This window comes from Carlito syrichta, unplaced genomic scaffold (genome assembly GCF_000164805.1).
Source record: "Carlito syrichta isolate Samal-C Ts95f unplaced genomic scaffold, Tarsius_syrichta-2.0.1 Scaffold9806, whole genome shotgun sequence".
In the NCBI taxonomy this organism is placed as follows: Eukaryota; Metazoa; Chordata; class Mammalia; order Primates; family Tarsiidae; genus Carlito; species Carlito syrichta.
Genome location: NW_006953902.1, coordinates 1 through 5,847, shown reverse-complemented (window position 1 = coordinate 5,847; position 5,847 = coordinate 1). Strand labels below are relative to the sequence as shown.

At 46.0% G+C, this 5,847-nt stretch overlaps 1 pseudogene; it reads right to left on the bottom strand.

Annotated features, from left to right (window-relative positions):
* Window positions 1-3,393: 3,393 nt before the first annotated feature.
* On the bottom strand, window positions 3,394-4,280 carry LOC103255061 (annotated as a pseudogene).
* Between the last annotated feature and the right edge of the window lie 1,567 nt (window positions 4,281-5,847).

The window sequence follows — 5,847 nt, the reverse complement described above, 5'->3', positions numbered from 1 at the left end:
ACAAAAGTGAGATAAAAGTCACAATCCCAAAGGGGCTAGTAGGCATGGGAATAAGGAGGGAGAGTGGAGCAAGGAGCAAGAGAAGGACATCCAGATACTGCCAGGCAGAAGTGGAACTTAAGGCAGGAAGCCTGCCAAGAGAGGAGGGGAGTTTAAGTACGGGGCTCTTTGAGAAGAGTGCTCCTGGACACCAGTCCAGGAAAGGGTGGGGAATGCTGGGCAGGTTTGGGATGTAGACTAGAGGTAGGGAAAAGTGGCTTCCAGAGGGTGTTTTCCAGAGTGCAGCGCTGAGCAGGGAACATTTGGGAGGCTTGATCTGAAAGGGGTCTGAGTGGGCCAGTTGCAGCATCACAGGTGGGTGAGGTGTGCTGTGGAAAAGCCAAATCTCAGCCTCTATTCTCTAAGTTGGCCTCCAACCAAGCTTGCCATTTAGCAAGACTCCAAGGAAAGTTGACAGTTGATGAAAATGATCGAGACCCCAGCAGAGACTGTACAGGATCCTGGGCAGGGATACGGGGATGGAATTGAGGTCCTGGAAGGTATGGGAAATGTGGAAGAGAATACCCAGCAGCAATAATAGAGAATAAGGGGTGGAAGAAACACACTTTCACTTTCCCTCCAAGTCCTTGGAGAGTTGGGAGCCCCAATTAATCTAGAAAGGAGAGAAGGCAATTGAGGGCCTAGAAGAGACTGGGAAATGCCAAGCCTGCAAGGGTGGGGGGCAGGGAATGAGGGTCAGAATTTTCCTGAGTGTCCAAAGCCCAGAAGATGGAGAACATAAATATGGCAGAGGAAGATGGAGAACTCTGAAGATGCTAGAGTGTGCAGGCCTCCTCCAAGGTCACTTTTGCATGCCAGGATTTCTTCAAAGCTGCAGAGCTTCCCCTTTCCTCTGTCTTTTTTAATGTTTATTTTATCTTATTTTTATTATAAAGATGTGGGGTATTATAAAATTCAGGGTTAGGTATATAAATGTTGATTATGCAGGTACCCCTGTTGATGAGGTATGCTCCTCCTTCCTCTAGCAGTTTCCCTCAACTGCCAATCCCATCCCACCCCCCTGAGAGTTTCCCATTACTGCCAATCCCTTTCTTATAGTATTATAATAAGTGTTCAAAGTCTGCTTATGAGTGAAAACATATGGGGGCAACCCCTTCGTGTCCCCTCCCACTGTGGGAGCTTTTCTGTTCTCAATAAGTCCTGTTTTCTCACTTAAAAAATAAAATAAAATAAAGAAAACATATGGTACTGTGTTGTTTCTGTAATAGATCACTGAGTATGATTGAATCTAAATCCATCCAAGTGGCTGTGAAGTCCATATGTTTGTCCTTCTTTATGGCTGTATAATATTCCATCATGTATATGTACTACCTTTTTATATCCAGTCCAGCTTTGATGGGCAACACGGTTGGTTCCATGTTTTTGCTATTGTGAATAGAGCTGCAAGAAACATACGTGTACAGGTGTCTTTTTGGTAGAATGATTTGAGTTCCTCCAGGTATATTCCCAATAGAGGAATTGCTGGGTCATATGGAACGTCAATTTCTAGTTCTTTCAGAAATCACCACACTGTCTTCCAGAGAGGTTGCACTAGTTTGCATTCCCACCAGCAAGTGTAGAAGTGTTCCTTTCTCTAGGCAACCTCACCAACGTCAGTTGTTTGTTTTATTAATGACGGCTATTCTTACTGGAGTTAGGTGGTATCTCAGTGTGGTTTTGATTTGCATTTCTCTGATGAGGAGTGAGGCTGAGCACTTTTTCATGTGTCTGTCGGCTGCCAGTACATCTTCTTTTGAGATGTGTCTATTCATGTCTTTTGCCAAAATGTGTCCCTTGAAGGCCACCTCCCCAGTGAACCTGTTCTGTGCCCTAGTTCTTCCCCATCCTCAGTCCTCAAGGAGGGCATTTCTATTCTGATTCCAGTTTGATTCCTTTCAAATCACGGTCCCTCAAGGCATCCATGGCTTGCACTTATTCCTCTCTGGAACTTCCCTTACTGAAAGAGGAGGTTCTCACACACCCCAGGACTCAAGCTTTTCACCCACTGAAATTTCCCCATTTCCTAAGTCTATCCGGGCTCATCACCCTCAGCACCCCAGATTCCTTGGTGATCTCTTCCCCCATCTCAGGACTTCTCTCCAGATTGAGAGTCCCCTCTCCTCTCAGTAAAGCCCATAGACTCACCCCAAAAGAAACAGGAAGAAACAAACGGAAACAAACATGGGCCCACGCTTTACCTGCAGTTTCAAGATTGCAGATATTGTTGTGGAGGAGGAGTTGGTTAGAAGAAAACTAAGCTCAAAATGATAGTTCTCACCAATGGTTAGTGATACTACAAGAGGGTTATCAGTGCACGAAATAAAGCAGGAGCATATTTGTTCTCCTGAAGATTGCTATTATACCATACAGGATTTATAGTTAGTAATGTATCCACAATCTCTGTTGTTAATTTCCTTACATTTAATTTTTTAATTGGTAAATACTTGTACATATTCACACTGTTAATTTTTCACATTGCATCATCTTTTTTTTTTTTATAAAACAACCTTTAATCAACCATAAAAATTCTTCTTGTAGTTGAACTTGGATAGGTCCACTTGCCCAGCAGGTTGCAGGTGAATTTTACATTTTCCAGGCTCAGGGGCAGGGCAGTCCTCTGCATGCCACAGGTGTCTGAGCAACAGTACGGACACTTGACGAAGAGGAGGTAGGCACAGATGGACCGGGTCGTCTATTTAAAGGTCTGCAGCTCCAACTCAAGGCACACCTTGAATGCTGTCAGGTGCCCCAAGAGAAAATGGCCCAGAGGAAAAAGAGAACCTCAAACCCTGAGAGCCTCACACCCCTCAACTGCTGCCACCTGGGACCACCAGGCTGAGGAAAAGGGCACAGGAGTCTGCCATGAAGGGCCCCTCATTCAAATCACATTGATAGGCACAGCTTCAGGATTTGGCAGGACAAGGAGACCGCAGGCATGATCTGGCCACAACTTTGAATGATCCACCAGCCCCTTGGAGTCACCAAGAACTGACTGTTTAATGAGACTCCAATGGGAAAAAGCCATGTGTACACAGAGCTGCCCAGCACATCCCTTCCCCAGACACTTCCTCCCCTTCCCAGAGCAGGTGTGTAGGAAGTCCCAGAAAGGAGGCATGGATGCCTAGACAAACATGATGTCACTGGAGAGACCCAACTTGAGCCCATGTCCTTTTTTCAAAAAAGATGACAGCAAACGATAGGAAACTAACAGACATGGCCCTTCAGAATGATGAACCCCATGTGCCTGCCGGCTAGCTGGAGCAGAGTTCACCAGCAAGCACTGCGTTGGACAGTTAAATGCACACTCCCAACACCGGGGTCCCTCCGACTGCTCTGAGCTGGCTCCAGCTGCTGTCACTGTCCACTGAGAAAGGCCAAGTGCCCTTTGGTGCATCTGTTGGTGTAGTGTCCTTTTTCACCACACTCTGAGCCAACATCTGGGGCTCCCTTATAACAGGTAACCTGCTCCAGTGGCCGGGGTCCCCGGTTGCCTGCACTGCTGTTTTGACTCTGCATGACCCCGATGACCTGTGGGATTCTCTGCTTTGTTGGAGGCTGCGTCTGCTGTGGCAGTGGGGGTTGCTCATTGGTTCCCATGGGCAGTTCAAATTGCCGGTGCATGAATTTACACGAGGGTCCCCCCGAGCACAATTCCACGAAGTAATTCACACAGATGACTCTCCGTGTGTGCCGGTGCCTGCACAGGAGACCATGCTTGCAGAAGCCGCGGTCGTACCAAAGGCAGTCTTTGATCTTGAACTCAGGGTTGATGTGCAGGAAGGGGCACTCCTTGTTGCTACACTCCCCGAACTTGGAGTAGAAGTAGCACTCAGGCATCTTGGTCATGTCATACTCGTGTAAGAACTCGCACTGGTCCCCTTTCTTGCACAGCTCTCGCAGCCAGTGTTTGCACACAACTGTCTTCTCGCCACTGATGTGGCGAAATGGGCACACGCCCCCTTTGCCACAGGCAGCTTTCAAAAAGAATTCACAGACAACAGCCCCCGACTTGTCCATGCTGGGGAAGAGCAGCAGCTGTGCCCCGAGCTGTTGCTCCACTGCGATCTCCAAGTCAAACCTGATGTGGTCCACGCTGGCGATGAGTTCCTGCATGGTGGCGGCGGCAGCCCTCCGGCCCGGCTCCCCCTCAGGTCTCTGGCCGCCCTCACACCTCTACCGGCCGCCCGCCCCGCAGCTCGCAGACCTCCTCCCTCTCCCTCTCGTCTCACCGCCGCTGCCGCCGCCGCCCGAGGGATGCCCTGCATCATCTTTTTGATGATGTTGACTTTTAATATTTCCCAACTCTAGTGCAGGTAGCTGAATTTGTAAGTAGAAATTAAGCCACACTTACTTGTTTCAGTTGACAACGCTTCATCTTTTTGAAGAAATACATGATGTCGGTTTTGGAACATATTCCATGTAACTGGTTGTATAACAAGAAAACTATTTTTCCTAGTACAAATATCAGCATCTCTTTGATTAGAGATGCATACATGAAGTTTAAGATTATAATTGCCGTTTCCATTTCTTATGGCATTAATTGATCTGTTAAGAATTCGTTTACATCAGGCATGAGATAATCAGCCAGCATATATACTAAAATACTCATGGTCTTAGTCTTTAAAAATGAAATAAGCCAATTTGTGGAAAACATAATAAATATTCTGGTAGTTTCAGTCTAACTGATGCTATGACTGACTCTATCTTGAAAAGTTAACCTTTTAGAAGTCAACTGTTACTTAAGTTGACTAGACAGGAATGAGTCTTGTCAAGGAGTATGTGACATGGTAACTGGTGTTATTTTTGACTCAAAAGTCTTTGATTTTTCAAACAAGATCAGTGGTCACATGGGTTCCTAGTGCAAACGTCAGAGGTGGGGAGAGGAAGTAAGACTCTCATATGCTAATGGGTATGTATGACTAAGGGGAAGTATGACTAAGGGGACAAGATACCACTATGCAATATCACAAAAGACTATACAAAAAGAATTTTTACACAATTCTGAATATGAAAATGAATCATTTTCAAGTTCTAATTCTGTAGTGGACTGAATAAGCGTTTTTCTAATAATGGTATCTGTGGCCTGGAACCTGTGAAATTTACCTTCTGTGGCAAAAGGGCTTTAGCAAGTGTGATCAAGTTTAAGATATTCACGTTGGGGGATTCTCCTGCATATCTATCTGGAGCCTAATGAAATCATAAGTGTCCTTCTGCAGGAGAGGCAGAGAGAGAGACTTGAGTCCAGAAGAGGAAGAAGCTGACGTTAGCCTGGGATAAGGGAGAAAGGAATTTGGGAAGTGGGGGCCTGAGCCAAAGAATAATGTGGGCTCTGGAAGTAGGAAAAAGCCAGGACTCATCAACTCTGCAGCTCTAATTGCCAAACTTGGGTTAATTACACACAACTAAATAGTAAGGAACCTTTATAAAGTCAGAGTGTCCTTACTAGACAAATATAACACATATTGGATGCTGTCATCTCAGAATGCCTCACCTGGCATCCTAATCTAGAACTAGCCCTCGTATCCCGCTAAAGGCATACAACTGTGGCTCTCGCCTCTTAGCTCTCTTGGCTGTTTTTACAAAGTTGGTGTGCATGTCATATAGAGAATCCACACACATGAAATGGGAATTGAGAAATAGAATCTACTGTCTGAGTTGTTTTGCTTAGATGCTCACTCGTGTTGGGTCCAATCTGGATCTCTGAGAGACCTACCTTCCAGATTTTCTGTTGAAGCCAGAGTGAACAGTGAAGCCTGGATAATGGGGCCTGAGAATGCTGACTGGGCATGACAAACTGTAAAGTTTGAG